We start from the raw sequence: 17,982 nt of genomic DNA on the forward strand, positions 1-17,982 counted from the left end.
TCTGTGTGCATGCTAAACTCCTGATGACATATACTGAGTCTTCCTAATAACATTTTCACTGATCTGATGGCCACACAAAATGGACCTTCTGGGTTTTGCTCTGTCAGGAGTGAGAATCCAAACTCCCTGATCTCATATGCTCTTGGAGGCATTCTACTTGGGGTCCCATTTCACGTGGTCTGGGAAGTATGCAAGAAGCAAAGACAAAACATTTTCTACTCCAATGAATTCCTGCCAACACTGACCTTCAAACTTCTAATGTTTTCTGATTTAGGCTGGTAGTGTGTGATGGAGATTGATAGTCAAAGAGGCAGGTTGGCCACCTCTTAGAAAGTCCTGAGAGATGGTTGTCCTATTAGTTCCCTATGTTGTTGTTTAGTTGCTAAATTGTGTCCAACTCTTTGGTGACCCCATGAACTATAGCCCACCAGGCTCTTCTGTCCATGGGATTTCCCAGGTAAGAATACTGGAGTGGGTTGCCATTTCTTTCTCTGGGGATCTTCCCAACCCAGGGATTGAACTTGCATCTCCTGCATTGGCAGATGGATTAAAAAAAAAAAAATCACTGAGCACCAGGGAAGCACAGTTTTATACATGGTGTGGTGGTGGTTCAGTCTCTAAGTTATGCCTGAATTTTGCAATCCCATGGACTGTAGCCTGCCAGGCTCCTCTGTCCTTGGGATTTCCCACACAAGAATACTGGAGTAGGCTGCCATTTCCTTCTTCAATTTTATACATAATAGTGTGTATATGTTAGTCTTAACCTCCTAATTTATTCCTCCCCCTACCCCTCTTTCTCCTTTGGTAGCAGTAAGTCGTTTTCTATGTCTGTGAGTCTCTTTCTGTTTTGTAGATAATTTCATTTATAACATTTTTAAAGATTAGACATATAAGCAATATCATGTGATATCTATCTTTCTTTGTCTGGTTTAGTTTACTCAGTGTGATAATCTCTAGTTTCATCTATGTTGATGCAAATGGCATTCTGGTCTGCTGTGCTTAGTCACTCAGTCATGTCTGACTCTTTATGACCCCACAGACTGTAGCCTGCCAGACTCCTGTATCCCTGGGGATTCTCCAGGCAAGAATACTGGAGTGGGTTCCCACGCCCTCCTCCAGGTATCTCCCCAACCCAGGGATTGAACCCAGGTCTCCTGCATTTCAGGTAGATTCTTTACCATCTGAGCCACGAGGGAAGCCCATGAATACTGGAGTAGATAGCCTTTCCTTTCTCCAGGAGATCTCCCTGACCCAGAAACTAAACCAGAGTCTCCTGCGTGGCAGCTGGATTCTTTACCAGCTGAGCTACCAAATGGCAAATGGCATTATTTCATTCTTTTTTATGGCTGAGTAATATTCCATTGTATATGTGCATATGTGTACCACATCTTCTTTATCCATTAATCCATTGACAGACATTTAGGTTGCTTCCATGTCTTGGTTATTTTAAATAGAAAGCACTGAAATTTTGTGGTTGTTTATTCTTGCAGATTTACCTTGCTTATTCTGACTGATACTATTCTTGGCTTTGGGCATTCCATGAAACTCTAAGACAAGAGGAAAACTCCCATTCAATGTGCTGTCATCTTTATAATTGAGGTTTCTTTTTGGAGTGTATATTTATGTACTTCCTGAGAATACTCGTATCTTAATACCATAATACTAAAGCAACTTTAATAATGAAAACATTGTGGCTATTCTAAGCCAATGGGAATTTTCTGTATGACTCATGGAACTCAATCAGGGGCTCTGTATCAACCTAGAGGGGTGGGATGGGGAGGGAGATAGGAGGGAGGTTCCAGAGGGAGGGGACATATGTATACCTATGGCTGACTCATGTTAGTATTCGACAGAAAACAACAAAATGCTATAAAGCAATTATCTTTCAATTAAACAACAACAACAACAAAAACATTGTGGCTATTCTATAAAGAAGTCCCTTGAGAAAACCTTTGAGGATTTCTCAGGGAAAATCACCATCACAAAAGTCTGGTCTCATCTGGCCTATTCAGCCCTTCTGTGTCCTCTCTTCCACCTGTAACTAGCATGCCAATAAGATCTCTGGACCCACTTGCTCATTTCCACCTCTGAAAATTCATCCAAACATACAGTCACTTTTCCTGGAATTTCTTCTCTTTCCTTTTGGTCTCTCTTCTTCCCTGAATTTAAGTCTTTTAACAAAATACTGATACTTACTGATTAGTGTTTTAGATTGTATTCTCCCAGAGGTAGGCTCTAAGACAAGGATTCTAGAGCAATTATTTAATAAGGTCATACCAGGAAATACCAACAGGGCAGTGGGGAAGTGAAGATGAGATAGGTAGGGAGTGCATTAGTGAACAGGTTGCTTCTCAGGACAACTGGGGGTCAAACCTGCTGAGGACCTCTGGGAGACTGAATAGGTCACCAACCTCAGAGTTGTTCTACCTCAGAGGTGAAGCCAAATCCTGCCTCAGTACCCTGACACCAAATTAAATCAGAGTTTTTAGTGAAGAGGAAAGAATAGCATTATTGCTTTGCCAGGCAAAGGGGGCCACAGTGGACTAATGCCCTCAAAACTGTGTGTCCCAACAGGGGTGGGGGCTGTGAGGAGTCTTGTAGTCCTGGGGTAGAGTCATTGATAAGAATCAGGGTGTGTGCAGGGCCCACATTCCTTCAACCCATAGATCATCTGGCATCAGGTGATGATGGGTGAACTGTGACCTTCTCTGGAACAAAGAATGCAACATCAAGTCCTGTCTTTGCTGGGGGTTTTAGTTCTGCAGAAGAGCTCAGAGATAATGATGTTCTGTATATCCCTTGAGTGAGAACCGGGAACCTGCCTTCAAGGCTGCACTATTCTTTCTTTCTTTCTTTTTTTACTAGAGTATAATTGCTTTACAATGCTGTGTTACTTCTGCTGTACAATGAAGTGAATCAGCTGTATGTATATGTATATCCCCTCCCTTTTGGACTTCCCTCCCTACTCCCCCATCCCACCCATCTAGGTCATCACAGAGCACTGAGCTGAGCTCCCTGTGCTATATAGCAACCTACCACTAGCTATCTATTCTACACATATGTATTTATGTCAAACCTAATCTCCCAATTCATTCCACCCTTCTCTTTCTCCACTGTGTCCGCATGTCCACTCACTATATCTGCATTTCTATTCCTGCCCAGCAAATTGGTTCAACTGTATCATTTTTCTAGAATCCAGATATATGCATTAATATGTAATATTTGTTTCTCTCTCTGACTTACTTCACTCTGTATGATAGACTCTAGGTCCATTCACATCTTTACAAATATGACCCAATTTCATTTACATCTTCTTTATCCATTCATCTGTTGGTGGACATTTAGGTCATTTTCATGCCCTAGGTATTATAAATAGTGCTGCAATGAACATTGGGGTACATATGCCTTTTTGAATTATGGTTTTCTCAGGGTATATGCCCAGGAGTAGTGTTGCTGGGCCATATGGTAGTTCTATTTTTAGTTTTTTAAGGAACTTTCATACTGTTATCCACAGTGGCTGTATCAATTTACATTCCCACCAGCAGTGCAAGAGGTTTCTTTTTTTCTCTTCATCCTCTCCAGAATTTAGTGTTTGTATATGTTTTTGATGATGATCATTCTGACTGGTATAAGGGAATACCTCATTGTAGTTTTGATTTGCATTTCTCTACTAATTCATGATGTTGAGCATATTTTCATGTGCCTCTTGGTCACCTGTATATCTTCTTTGATGAAATGTCTATTTAGGTCTCCCATTCATTTTTTGATTGGGTTGTTTGTTTTTCTGATATTGAGCTGCATGAGCTGTTTGTATATTTTGGAGATTAATCCTTTGTCCATTGCTTCATTTGCAAATATTTTTTCCATTCTGTGGGTTGTCTTTATATCTTATTCAGGGTTTCCTTTACTGTGCAAACATTTTAAAGTTTAATTAGGTACCATTTTTGTTTTTATTCATTACTTCAGGAAGTGGATCATGAAAAATCTTGCTATGGTTTATGTCAAAGAATGTTTCCCCTAAGTTTTCCTCTAAGAGTTTTCCAGTGTCCAGCCTTACACTTAGGTCTTTAATCCATTTTCAGTTTATTTTTGTGTATGTCATTAGGAAGCATTCTAATTTCATTCTTTTTACATGTAGTTGTCCAGTTTTCCCAGAACAATTTATTGAAAAGTCTGTTTTTTTCTCCATTGACATCTTTGTCATAGATTAGGTGACCATGAGTGTGTGGGTTTAACTCTGGGCTTTCTATCCTGTACCATTGATCTATATTTCTGTTTTTGTGCCAGTACCATGCTGTCTTGATTACTGTAGCTTTGTATTGTAGTCTGAAGTCAGGGAGCCTGATTCCTACAGCTCTGTTTCTCTTCCTCAAGATTGCTTTGGCTATTTGGGGCCTGTTATGTTTTCATAGATGCCCTATTATTTCTTGACTCCTCCCCCTTTATCTCTGCATCTTCTCCTTTTCCTGATTAGCAACTGTTTGAACCTTTCCTTTGGGATTCAGGGAAGGGGATACAGAAAGGCTTTTGCGCCCAAGAGCTCCACAGGTTCCTGCTCAGGTTCAGGGGCAAGGATCTTGCAGGTATTTAAGCTACTAATCCAAGACAATATTTGGTGGAGGACTGCTCCCAGGGGTGTTTGTTCTACAGTTCTGTTCCTTCTTCTTCAGGGCTCGGCTAATCCAGTCACTGGAGAGAGCCTGTAGGGTAGGTTCATGGGTGCTTAAAAGAGGAAGTCTGGACCTGTAGGAGACTGTGAGTGCAGAGAACCCAGCAGCATTGGCTACTCTTTTTAGAGAGCTGATTTGATACCTCAGTCACAAGACTGAGGAAGGAAGGTAGGCAAACTCCTATCTACTATGCCATGAGGCAGGATGTATGTTAATAGAATGACTAAAAAGATGCAACAGGAGCATGGATGAAGGAGAAATTAATTTTTCTTTTGAGAGTAGAAATATGGATTTTGATTTGGCTTTATTAGGTGGAATGGATTAAGTGAAGAAGAAGAGTTTGTTTCAAATGGAGATATTCATGTAGCACAAGCATGACTACTGCAGCATCAGATTGTTTCCCAAAACATGCAGTGGATTTGACAGGGACAAAAAGTGGTTGAGAGGAAGTAGGAAACCAAGCTAGAAGAGCATAGGGCCAAATTATAGGAGAACAAACAATAGTTAGAACTGGACATGAAACAACAGGCTGGTTCCAAATTGAGAATATCAAGGCTGTATTGTCACCTTGTTTATTTAACTTCCTTGGTGGCTCAGATGGTTAAGCGTCTGCCTGCAATGTGGGAGACCTGGGTTCAATCCCTGGGTCGGGAAGATCTCCTGGAGAAGGAAACCCACGCCAGTATTATTGCCTGGAAAATTCCATGGATGGAGGAACTTGGTGGGCTACAGTCCATGGGATCGCAAAGAGTTGGACACAACTGAGCCACTTCACTTTCACTTTCACATTATTTAACTTATATGCAGAGTACATCATGTGAAATTCTGGGCTAGATGAAGCACAAGCTGGAATCAAGATGGCTGGGAAAAATATAAAAAACCTCAGATATGCAGGTAACACCACCCATATGGCAGAAAGTGAGGAGGAATTAAAGAGCTTATTGATGAAAGTGAAAGAGGAGAGTGAAAAGCTGGCTTAAAATTCAATATTCAAAAATGTAAGATCATGGTGTCCAGTCCCATCACTTCATGGCAAATAGATGGGGAAACAATGAAAACAGTGACAGACTTTATTTTCTTGGGCTCAAAAATCACTGCAGATGGCGACTGCAGCCATGAAATTAAAAGATACTTGCTCCTTGGAAGAAAAGCTATGACCAACCTAGACAGCATTTTAAAATGCAGAGACATCATTTTATCAACAAGGGTCAGTCTAGTCAAAGCTATGGTTTTTCCAGTAGTCATTATGGATGTGAGAGTTGGACCATAAAGAAAGCTGAGTGCTGAAGAATTGATGCCTTTCAACTGTGTGCTGGAGAAGACTCTTGAGAGTCCCTTGGACTGAAAGGAGATCAAATCAGTCAATCCTAAAGGAAATCAGTCCTGAATATTCATTGGAAGGACTGATGCTGAAGCTGAAACTCTAATACTTTGGCCACCTGATGTGAAGAACTGACTCATTTGAAAAGACCCTGATGCTGGGAAAGATTAAAGGTGGGAGGAGAAGGGGATGACAGAGGATGAGATGGTTGGATGGCATCACCAGCTTGATGGGCATGAATTTGCCCAGCTCTGGGTGTTGGTGATGGACAGGGAGGCCTGGCGTGCTGCAGTCTATGGGGTCACAAAGAGTTAGACATGACTGAGCAACCAAACTGAAGAGTTCAATATGTGATATTTTCATAATGTTGCTGGTGAATTTGAGGTTCTGTGTTTGCAAAATAACTTAGAGACAAAGTAATAGTAAGAAGTGGATTTATTTAGAAAGAAACACACTTCACAGAGTTTGGGCCAGAAAGTGAGAGAGCCTTGCAATATGGCATGGTTAGTTTTTATGGGCTGGATAATTTCATTGGATAGTAAGTGGGAAGATTATTCCAATTATTCTGGGAAAGGGGCAGGGATTTCCAGAAATGGGGCCATTGTCCACTTTTCAGTCTTTTATGGTTAGCCTTTTATGAGCTTCCCTGGTGGCTCAGATGGTAAAGAATCTGCCTGTAATGCAGGAAACCTGGGTTTGATTCCTGGGTCAGGAAGATACCCTGGAGAAGGGAATGGCAATCCACTCTAGTATTCTTGCCTGGAGAATTCCATGGACAGAGGAGCCTGGTGGGCAGAGTCAGACATGACTGAGCCGCTAACACACACACATAGTTAGTTTCAGAACTGTAATGGCGCTGATGGGTGTATCATTTAGATTCTAATGTGTTATAATGAGTGTATAATGAGACTTAAGGCCTACTGGAAGTTGACTCATCCACCATCTTGGACCTGTTTGATTTTAATCATTTTTTGTCTTGTGTTATAGCTATGTCAGGGCTTCCCAGGTGACTCAGCTGGTAAAGAATCTGCCTGCAAAGCAGGAGACCCTGGTTTGATTCCTGGCTTGGGAAATTCCCCTGGAGAAGGGATAGGCAATCCACCCCAGTATTCTTGGGCTTCTCTGGTGGCTCAGATGTTAAAGAATCTATTTGCAATGCAGGAGAACTGGTTCATTGGGAAGATCCCCTGGAGGAGGGCATTGCAGCCCACTCCAGTATTCTTGCCTAGAGAACCCACATGGACAGAGGAGCCTGGCGGGCTATAGTACATGGGGTCGCCAAAAGTTGGACATGACTGAGCAACTAAGCACAGCACAGAACATAGCTATATCATTCTTTTAAAGGTTGGGCCCTGCCCCTTTCCTCCTGTTTCAATAACAAGGGGAAAACACCACAGTTTTAAAATTTATAGTGGAATTACACTCTGGCCTCTGGATAGCATCCTTCAGGTAATACTTGATTTCTCCTCCAGGTTTACCTGCCTCCTCTTCCTCTTCTTTGAGCTCTGTGTTTGCTTTTTCCGGTCCATCTTTCTGAATGCATCCAGATTTTTTTGAGCCGATATCCCCTTGACTTCTTCTAGGATCAGTGTTCTGAACACCTACCTCTTGCCAACTTTGTTTTCTGGAGCTCAAGAAGTGGCCTCATCTCTGTTCCGTCCACTTGTTGGTGACCATCTCTACTTCTTCCCTCATGTTCTGTCTACTTCTGGCTCTGAAATGCCCTGTCCTGACTTTCCTACTTGCTTTTCCTATCAGATAATTCTTCCTTTTATACCATAACATGTATTATTAAACTCTTATTCAGTAATTGCAAATCTTTCTAAAGAATTGTGTATCCCTGTTAGTCTATTGTAATTACAAAATATGCTTATACTGAAACCGAGATCCCTGGGTGGGGAAGATCCCCTGGAGGAGGAATTCACAACCCACTCCAATATTTTTGCCTAGAAAATCCCATGGACAGAGGAGCCTGGTGGGCTACAGTCCATGGAGTTGCAAAGTGTCAGACATAACTGAGCACAAGTGTGGATGGACGGATAGAAACCAAGCCCTCTGGGGCTCCTGGGCACAAAAGCCTTTCTGTGTACCCTTCCCTGAATTCCAAAGGGCAGGTTCAAACAGTTGCTAATCAGGGAACGGGGGAAAATGGAGATAAAGGAGGAAGATCCAAGAAACAATACTGCAGTCTTAGGGGCAGGGTTCTGGTTTCACCTAAAGGGGTCACATAACATTATCTCTGAGCCCTTCTGCAGGACTAAAGCCCCCACCAAACAGAAAACTTGATGAAGCACTCTTCATTTCAAAGTCACAGTTCTGGTCTCTGGGCTGAAGGAATGTAGGCCATGCACACACCCTGGTTCTTATCAGCAACCCCACCCCAGGACTAGAAGACTCTTTACAGCACCTGCAGCTCCACCCCCAGATTGGGACATACACTTCTGAGGGCATTGCCTGGTAAAGCAATAAAACTATTCTCTTCTACTTCACCCCAAACTCTGTCTCCAAGATTTAATTTGATGTTGGGGTACAGAGGCTGGATTTGGCTTCAATATTTCTGGAATTTGTTGTAAGTTACAGAAAATCATGTTATTTCTCTCACTCAGTGATTCACTGTTTCATATATAGTATTTGAGAACAAGATCGATAATTGTATTTATAACAAGACACATGAATAAATAATTTTATTTACTTATGTAAACAAAATGAGTTACATTTTTAGCTCTGCTGGTGAAGCACACATTATGCTGAGTAAAACAAGGAAAATAATTAATTCCACATGCACTGATACTTAAAACATAAAGCTCTTACAAAGTGCTAAGCACTGTTCTGAGATTTTTATATGAATTAACATTTTAAGTCTTTATGGCAACCTGAGGGGATTGTCCTGTTGTTTTCCTTATTTTACAATTAAAGTAAAGGAGGTAGGGAGGAATTAAGTAACTTGCCTAAAGCCACACAATTCGGAATAAGTAAAGGTGGGATGACACTGGCTCAGAGTTCCAACTCCTTCCCACTAGGCAATAGTGTTACCCACTATGCTAAAGGGGAAGGGTTCTCAACATGTGCACCCGGGACCAGCAGCATCAGTATCACCTTGGGACCTGTTAGGGAGGCAAATTGTCTGGCCATGGTCCAACCTACTAAACCAGAAACTCTGGACATGGCACCCAGCAATCTGTGTTGAAATAAGTCCACCAACTAACCCAACATATATCAACATTTGATAACCACTGTAGGTAATTTTGACTTATGCTTTGAGCTATGGTTCTTTTTGGATAAATAGGAGAAACTTTTACAGAGACTCTGAGGGATGAAGGAAATGTTGTATGTGATCGGCCCTTTAAAATAACAGATGACACTGATAAAATTTTAAGTCTGTGGATAAGTCATAAAGATGATCATTCACAACTAATGGTTAGTTGCAATTTTACTGCTGATAACCGAATGGGGAAAAAGTAAGATATTTTACTCCCTTTCTTTTAAATTGCTAACTTTTACTGGCATGATATTGACTGTAGGCTGATAAGGTTAGAATAAAGCAGTCCTCATATTCCTTTCACAAAACCTCCAATGCCATACAGTGAGTGTAGTGTTACCCCTGGCCTCAAACCAATAAGAAGCAATTTTGCTGTCTTGTTCAATTTTTGTCTTTTAAGGCAGGCCCTTCTCTGACACTGTAATTTTTACTGATCACCCCCTGGAGTTCTTTATTTCTCTTTGACACCAAGAGAAGTTATTTGTTCTCTCCTGCTTTTCCCACCTGTCTCTTTAAGTTTTCATTCCTCTTGTCTTTTTGGGATTTTGAAGAACCACTTTCTAAAATGGTTAAGCTTAGTTTTCTCTACGCACCCAATTTCACTTCCTGCAGCAAAACCATATGTGCCCGTCCATTTGATGTTTAGCTGCTGCCTATCGCCAGGTGTGGCCTGGGGAAAGGATTAGAGCAGTGCTTCTCAAACTTCAATGTTGTGTAGGCACCTGGGCAATCTTGTTGAAATACAAACTTCATTTCTCATGCACTCATAGGCTCACGCTTGGAATAGCCCTGCTCTATCGATGGCTCTTGACCTGGGCTACAGGTTGGAAGCACCTGGATGGCTTTAAAAACTACAAATGCTTGGCTTGCACCCCATAGATCATGCCTCAGTTGATCTTGGGTGGTGACTGATAGAAGTTCCCTGGGGGATCCTAATATGCAGCCAGAATGAGAGGAAGGCATTTCCTTCAGTGGCTCCTTGAATCTGTACCTCCTGCTGCCTCCAGAGATGTGTTCTGACTGATCTAAGCTAGTATCATGTAGTGTAGAGGGCATGCCAAAAACTAAATCCTGACCTCCTGAATTGGAATCCTCATTCTCATGCTTATTGGCTGTGTGACCATAGACAATTTAATTAGCTTCTCTGTGCCTTAGTTTCCAAATTGGTAAAGTGGGGATAAGATGGCATGTTCTACTAAAAGGTCATTGTGAGTTAAAATATGCAAAGTACTCAGATCTGTGAGGATGAAGTGATCTTGACAGGGGCTGAAGAGTTATCTCCTTCCAAAATAGGCAATCACATGGCTATTGGCTAGAGCCTCAGTTTCTCCCCAATCAGGCATCTTCATAGGGCCACTTAACTGTCCTTGCAACATGGCAGTTGGTTTCAGTGAGAGTCACTGAAGAGAGAAAGATGGAGAAGGAGGAAGAGGGAGAGGAGGAGGAGGAGGAGGAGGAGGAAGAAGCCTCAATAGTTTTTATGACTGAGTCTCAGAAGTCATACTATCACATGTCACATTTTATTCACTAGAAGTGAAGCCACAGTCAAAGCAGGAAGAATGAGTTTCCACCTCTTACAGGGAGGAGTACCAAGGAATTTCTGTACATAATTTAAAACCACCACAGTTTCTGGCTCATGGTTTTTGTTGTTGTTTAGTCTCTAAGTCCTGTCTGACTCTTTGCATCCCATGGCTCATGGTAAGCAATGTGTTTGTTAAATATTGATTATTTCATTAGCTGATATTGAAACCATGTAGCCCAACTTGGGGCTTGAACCCACGCAGCCAAGACCTGAGCCTGGCCAAAACCCATGGTCTTTTAACTGAGATAACACATCTGGTTTCAAGACTTAATGAAGCTCAGATTCTTGATGTCTCATTGCAGAAAGAATTCAGTGAGAGACAAAGTGATAGGTAAGAAGTGGACTTATTTAGTGAAAAAACAAACTCCACTGACAGAGTGCCCCAAATATGGGTGGATTAGTTTTTGACGGGCTGGATAATTTCATAGGCTAATAAGTAGGAGGATTAATCCAACAGTTTCAGGGAAGGGGTGGGAATTTCCAGGAATTGGGAATCCCTACTTTTTGATCTTTGATGGCCTCAGAACTGTCATGGCGCTGGTGACTGTGTCATTTAGCTTATTCTAATATATTACAAGGAGCATATATTGAGGCTTAAGGTGTAGTGGAAATTGACTCATCTGCCATCTTGGTCCGATTTGGTTCTAATCAGTTTACATCGTGTCCTTGGGCTATGCCATTCTTTTAAAGTTTGTGCCTTGCCCCCTTCACTCCTGTTTCAGAATCGTATCTCCATAAAGGAAAAACATTGCCTGCCATTCCAGTTCTACAAAGATCAAGTCATTAGCCACTGCAGTTGACCACTAACAGTGTGCCCTGAGGAGAGTTCATGATGGAGAAAAACAGGAAGTATTCTGTGCTTTGGACAGACCAGTCCCCAGATAGTTAAGATGTATATCTAAGAACAAATTTCAATGACTCCAGGTTCTTGCAACTTCCCATACATAGAAAAACACTAAAACAGCTTGAGATGTCTGTTCTTTGTGATTAGTAGTAATTTTTAAATGTTTGACTACATGTTTTCTTGTAGCAAAAATTCATCTAAATCCTACCTCCTTCCCTGCCTCCTCATAGCAGTTCCTCAGAGCTGTATGAGAGTCTGTATCCTGGGCTATAGTCCTCAGTTAAAGTCCCTGAAAAAAACTGAAACTCACTGCTGTTACATGTTTTTCTTTTCTTTCTTTCTTTTTTGTTTTAAAAATATTTATTGATTTTTGGTTGCACTGGGTCTTCATTGCTGTGCTCGGGCTTTCTCTAGTTGTGGTGAGTGGGGGCTACTCTCTAGTTTTGGTGCATGGGCTTTCCACTTTGGTGGCTTCTCTTGTTGCAGAGCATGGGGTCTAGGGTGCTGGGGCTTCAGTAGTTGTGGTACATGTGACTTGTGGGCTCTAGAGTGATGGCTCAGTAGTTGTGATGTATAGGCTTAGTTGCCCCACTACATGAGGAATCTTCCCAGACCAGTGATCAAACCAGTGTCCCCTGCCTTGGCAGGCAGATTCCCAACCACTTGACCACCAGGGAAGTCCTGTTGTATGTTTTTCTTACCTTTGACATTTCTTTCTGAAAATATTTAATCATGCCATATTGTCTTCTAGAATCAGCTCTGACCAATGGAACCCTCTGGGATGACAGGAGTGTCTGTTTCTACACTGCTTAATACAGTGGCCATTGAGCCTCAATGGCTATTGAGCATTTGAAATCTGGCTAGTGAAACTGAAGTTCTTTAGTTCCTCTTCATTTTCTGCCATAAGGGTGGTATCATCTGCGTATCTGAGGTTATTGATATTTCTCCTGGCAATCTTGATTCCAGCTTATGCTTCATCCAGCCTGGTATTTTCCATGATGTACTCTGCATATAAGTTAAATAAGCAGGGTGACAATATACAGCCTTGACCTACTCCTTTCCCAATTTGGAGCCAGTCTATTGATGAAAGTGAAAAAGGAGAGTGAAAAAGCTGGCTTAAAACTCAACATTCAAAAAACTAAGATCATGGCATCTAGTCCCAACACTTCATGGCAAATAGATGGGGAAACAATGGAAAGAGTGACAGACTTTATTTTCTTGGGCTCCAAAGTCACTGAAGATGGTGACTACAGCCATGAAATTAAAAGAGACTTGCTCCTTGGAAGAAAAGCTATAGCCAACTTAGACAGCATATTAAAAAGCAGAGACATTGCCCTCAAAGGTCTGTCTAGTCAAAGCTATGGTTTTTCTAGCAGTCATGAATGGATGTGAGAATTGGACTATAAAGAAAGCTGAGCACCAAAGAATTGATGCTTTTGAACCATGGTGTTGGAGAAGATTCTTGAGAGTCCCTTGGACTGCAAGGAGATAAAATCAGAAGGACTGATGCTGAAGCTGAAACTCCAATACTTTAGCCACCTGATGTGAAGAGCTGACTCATTGGAAAAGACCCTGATGCTGGGAAAGATTGAAGACAGGAGGAGAAGGGTACGACAGAGGATGAGATGGTTGGATGGCCTCACTGACTTGGTGGACATGAGTTTGAGCAAGCTTCAGGAGTTGGTGATGGACAGGGAAGCCTGGCTTCCTGTCCATAGGGTCACAAAGAGTCAGACATGACTGAGAGACTGAATTGAACTAGTGAAACTGAGGGCCTAGGTTTATGTTTTTTGAAGTAATTTCAGTTTAAATTTGACTAGCATGTGTGACTGACTACTGGCTACTGTATTGGGTGGCTGAGTTTCAGAGCCTTATTGCAAATGGTCTTCATTTTCTAACAATTCCCTTGTGTCTGTTCCTAGGACTGTATGCAGCATGGATGTAAGGTAATCAGGCAGCCACAGTCCAGTTTGACCCTCCCCAAGGCTGCTTGAAATCCTTAGAAGAGCAGCTGACATGGCCTCTTCATAGCTCCTTGACAATCATTTCCATCATACAACTGTATTTTATGCTCAGGAGCCTTTGTAACCATCGGCCCTCAGTTCTTCAGAATCTGTATGATTGACTCATTGTAGAAGCAAACGGAATTTTCAGGTCAGGAATGAGCTGCGTTTGTCACTTACCACATGTATGGCAATGCTGATTCCTTTTTCTTGCTGATCCTCACGTGGAGGAAACCCACACCAGGGATGCATGTGATTCAGGGGCAGAAATGGGAGAACTGGAGAAGGCTGCACAAGCAGCCAAGGAGCTGGGACCTTATTCAAGATTGACATTTTTTTTCAGTTGAATTAGTTTCTTTTTGAATGAAATCCTGAGTCTTCTCTTGTTTAGGAGCGGGTAGTTAGGGTTTTACTTTTATTTTCTGTCGACTAAAAGAGGACAACTGACACAGGTGGTCCAAGGGGAGATGCACTTCCAAGATTTAGAAACCAGGAGAAAGATAATAGAGATGCTCAATGCTGTGAACAGAATGCCCTCTATTATTCTAATGTCCATGTAAATAAAATAATTTCCAATATTATTAAATAATATCATCTTACTACCTTGTGTTCTTTAAGCACTGTCCCTACAGTTCTAGAATTTGCAAATAGTTTACATTGGGCTTTAAAATTTAATAATTATCTCCAGAATTTTCTTTTTTTCTCATCAATTTCTCTGTGAACTTTTCAGATATATAACCTGAGAGTGGTTATGTCCCACTCATTGTTTCAGTCCTGAAGGCAGATCAAGTTCTCTTTCCACTACTCATTTCTTTGTAGGGTACCAGAAGTTAGAACTTTAGTAAGCATGACATCAAAGAAGATTTATCTTTCTATTTTTTGTCAGTAACAATGTATTTGTCCTGTAATATGCAAGTATTATAACCCAGGCTATTTGCAAATGTCCATAAAATTCACTTAGAAAAAATGTGATATATATTGAATTCAATGTCTGAGTTTTTGATTAAGCACCAAGAGAATAATTAATATAAATTAATATAATTTCCACATTATGGAAATCTAAAATTAAAATTTCAGATTTGAGCACAGACCCATGTTTCCTTATATCATGCATGAGAGAGCTTCCAATTCAGTTCCAAGCAGGAGAAGCCAGGTTGTTTAAAGTGTATGTGTGTGTGTGTGTATTTGAATAGGGACTTAGCTTAGCACCTAGGCAGCTAAAATTATTGCACATGTGAAGCTAACCCTACTCAGGCATTCATGGCTCACTGGCCTTCATTTCACTCTCCCTTCAGCTTATGCTATAAAGACTTCCCAATCTTTAACTGTGGAACAGACATCCTCTCTTAGTTCTAGACTCACATCTACCTGTGAACTGGTGTCCTCAGCTGAATGTTCCACTGGCATCTAAAACTCAACCTCACCTTTCACTGAATTCTCCATTCTTCCTTCACTCTTTCCCTAACTTCTGGAAAACTGGGAATTCCTAGATGTCTCCATCTCCAACTCCATGGTTAAGAGACTATAGAGGAGGTAGAAAAGAGTGTCTATGGTACTAAATTTTGACAAATTATTTCCCAAAATTATTTTTAGAAACTTATATTCTAGCAGGGGGCTTCCCCAATGGCTCAGTGATAAAGAATCCCCCTGCAGTTCAGGAGATGCAAGAGAGGCAGGTTTGATCCTTGGGTCAGGAAGATCCCCTGAAGGAGGAAATGGCTACCTATTCCAGTATTCTTGCCTGAAAAATCCCATGGTTAGAGGAGCCTGGAGGACTACTGTCTATGGGTTTACAAAGAATTGGACATGATGAGACATTTGTATGCAGGTCAGGAAGCAACAGTTAGAACTGGACATGGAACAACAGACTGGTTCCAAATAGGAAAAGGATTACATCAAGGCTGTATATTGTCACCCTGTTTATTTAACCTATATGCAGAGTACATCATGAGAAACGCTGGACTGGAAGAAACACAAGCTGGAATGAAGATTGCTGGGAGAAATATCAATAACCTGAGATACGCAGATGACACTACCCTTATGGCAGAAAGTGAAGAGGAACTCAAAAGCCTCTTGATGAAAGTGAAAGTGGAGAGTGAAAAAGTTGGCTTAAAGCTCAACATTCAGAAAACGAAGATCATGGCATCCGGTCCCATCACTTCATGGGAAATAGATGGGGAAACAGTGGAAACAGGGCTTTGTTTTTCTGGGCTCCAAAATCACTGCAGATGGTGATTGCAGCCATGAAATTAAAAGACGCTTACTCCTTGGAAGGAAAGTTATGACCAACCTAGATAGCATATTCAAAAGCAGAGACATTACTTTGTCAATAAAGGTCCGTCTAGTCAAGGTTATGGTTTTTCCAGTGGTCATGTATGGATGTGAGAGTTGGACTGTGAAGAAGGCTGAGCACCGAAGAATGGTGCTTTTGAACTGTGGTGTTGGAGAAGACTCTTGAGAGTCCCTTGGGCTGCAAAGAGATCCAACCAGTCCATTCTGAAGGAGATCAGCCCTGGGATTTCTTTGGGAGGAATGATGCTAAAATTGAAGCTCCAATACTTTGGCCATCTCATGTGAAGAGTTGACTCATTGGAAAAGACTCTGATGCTGGGAGGGATTGGGGGCAAGAGGAGAAAGAGACGATAGAGGATGAGATGGCTGAATGGCATCACTGACTCGATGCACATGAGTCTGAGTGAACTCCGGGCGTTGGTGATGGACAGGGAGGCCTAGCATGCTGCGACTGAGCGACTGATCTGATCTGATTTGAGCAATTGAACTCGCGTGTCCGCACACTCACACACACACACAAACATACACACATATCCTAGTAGAAGTTTACAGGATTTTCTGTTTTTCTACATCTATTCCTTCATGCCTGATTTTGTTTCAAGACTGTAACAATCTCATAAGAAGAATTAGGTACCATTTCCAATTATTCTATTTTCTGTAAGAGTTTATATGATGTAGAATTAAATATTCCTTGTACGACTTGTACAACTTGCGTCTGAAACTATCTGGAAATGTTTTTTCCATAAGTAGTTCCTTTTTTAAACTACTGATTCTTTTCTTTACTCTTCTTGTTTTTACTTTAGTCAGTTTTGGTAAGTTACATTTTTATAGAAAATATCTATTTCATTTAAGTTTTCAAATGTCAGTTCAGTTCAGTTCAGTCACTCAGTCGTGTCCGACTCTTTGTGACCCCAAGAATTGCAGCATGCCAGGCCTCCCTGTCCATCACCAACTCCCGGAGTTCACCCAGACCCACGTCTATCGAGTCAGTGATGTCATCCAGCCATCTCATCCTCTGTCATCCCCTTCTCCTCCTGCCCCCAATTCCTCCCAGCATCAGAGTCTTTTCCAATGAGTCAACTCTTCACATGAGGTGGCCAAAGTACTGGAGTTTCAGCTTTAGCATCATTCCTTCCAAAGAAATCCCAGGGCTGATCTCCTTCAAAATGGACTGGTTGGATCTCCTTGCAGTCCAAGGGACTCTCAAGAGTCTTCTCCAACATCACAGTTCAAGTGCATATAATTTTGCATAATTTTAATAATCATTTTAATCTTTATTTTAGCTATAGTTTTGCCACCTTTGTAATTCTTAAGTGGATTATTTCACCTTCTCTCTTTTTTTGATATGTCATCCTCTTGTGTTTATTTAAAAATGTCATTGGTTTCTTCTCTTTGCTTAATTTTTTCTTTATACTTTGAGTTTATTTTGTGATTTCTAATTTTTAAAAATGAGTGCTTAGCATCATAATTTTCAGCTTTTTTCTTTTCCAAGATAAGTACTTATAGCCAAGGAAATAATTATATTGTCATACTAGATACCTCCCACAAGCTATGGAAAATAATATTCCTACTATTAATTCCAAGTCAAAATTTTTTTCTATATAATTACTTTTTATACAATGGATCATTTAGAAATGTGTTTTTAAATCTCCAAAATATTTTAGTTACTCTTTTCCCCACATATGTCTCCTTAGCTATACCAAGGCCAAAGAACATGATCTATATAATATAGATGCTTTGAAACATACTAAAAATTGCTTTACTTTTGTAAACATTCCACATGTTTAAGATAAAGATGTATTTAATGGGGTTCTATATATGTCTACTAGATCACCTGAATCAAATCCCTTATGATTATACAGTGGAAGTGAGAAATAGATTTAAGGAACTAGATCTGATAGATAGCCTGATGAACTATGGATGGGGGTTCGTGACATTGTACAGGAGACAGGGGTCAAGACCATCCCCAAGAAAAAGAAATGCAAATAAGCAAAATGGCTGTCTGAGGAGG

The sequence above is a fragment of the Bos javanicus genome, chromosome 13, assembly GCF_032452875.1.
Source record: "Bos javanicus breed banteng chromosome 13, ARS-OSU_banteng_1.0, whole genome shotgun sequence".
Taxonomy (NCBI): Eukaryota; Metazoa; Chordata; class Mammalia; order Artiodactyla; family Bovidae; genus Bos; species Bos javanicus.